General features: G+C 50.1%; 1 non-coding gene across 1 annotated transcript; it reads left to right on the top strand.

The window, feature by feature from the left end:
- Positions 1-644: 644 nt before the first annotated feature.
- TRNAR-ACG (transfer RNA arginine (anticodon ACG)) lies at positions 645-717 on the top strand. The gene has a single exon. It is a non-coding gene; the product is annotated as a tRNA-Arg (tRNA).
- The last annotated feature ends 433 nt before the right edge of the window (positions 718-1,150 follow it).

Genomic DNA, 1,150 nt, shown 5'->3' with positions numbered 1-1,150 from the left:
CAGCTGGTGTTACTTGATATAGTGCAATGCGTTGACTTGTTAAATTTGTAAATGTTTGTGATAGGATACTTTATGGAAAACCCCTGACCAATACTAGAGGGCTGACGAGATCTGGCAGGTGTTGGTACCTACTCGCGACTTGCGCGGACCACACTGTGTTTCCCATCTGTATTTACTGCTAGTTGAATTTCACGGTAATAAACTGCAGTGGCATCTTTCACTCGGCATCAGTTTGTTTCTTCTTGTTGCTGCATTTAAAGATGTGCATTGTCCACGTCTCGTAACAATCTAATTACATGAGACAGCGAGGACTTTTGTATAATAAAATAGCCATAAATATCCTTTAAACTGTGATCCTCTTTATAAAGACGAATATTCTCACAATGAGTGCAGGCAGCCGGATTTATTTTAGGGGTGAGCCGAATGCTAACCTTGGTGGGTGGGGGGATGGGGGAGTCGCACCCTGGCACCGATGCAGGCACGTTCTGTGTACTCTCGCCCTTCCCTCATTCAATTTCTGTCTTTTTCTACACGTGAATTTGGAACACCACAAGCCCCCATCATTAGATTGATGAGGTGACTCTCGTGTCTCCTGTGAGCTATATTCTGATAGATCCCCTTTGTGACGTTGTTGGACATGGGCGGGGCCAGTGGCGCAATGGATAACGCGTCTGACTACGGATCAGAAGATTCCAGGTTCGACTCCTGGCTGGCTCGCGTGCAGCTTCATTTTAATGCAGTCTACCTGCAGAGAGCAGTTGTTCTACGTGGGAGTTTTCCTGGAGCCCTGTTGCACTCAGAGACCCTCGGATGCTGTCTTTCTTCACGCTGTGAGTGCGCGGTGACTCTCTCTGTTGTCCCCCTCCGCCGCCTTCAGTTTCCATCAAGTGGCCGCTGAGTGGGGGGACTACAGATCCCAGAATCCCTGGTGACTCGGACATACCCACCCATGCCCACTTCCCCACCCGGAGGCGCTTAAATCATGATTTCTCCCTCGGTGGAGTGAAAGCCTACCTGCAGAGAGCAGTTGTTCTACGTGGGAGTTTTGCTGGAGCCCTGTTGCACTCAGAGACCCTCGGATGCTGTCTTTCTTCGCGTTGTGAGTGCGCGGTGACTCTCTCTGTTGTCCCCCTCTGCCGCCGCCAGTTTC

This window comes from Triturus cristatus, chromosome 3_1 (assembly GCF_964204655.1).
Source record: "Triturus cristatus chromosome 3_1, aTriCri1.1, whole genome shotgun sequence".
Taxonomy (NCBI): Eukaryota; Metazoa; Chordata; class Amphibia; order Caudata; family Salamandridae; genus Triturus; species Triturus cristatus.
This window is presented reverse-complemented; position numbering and strand designations above follow the sequence as displayed.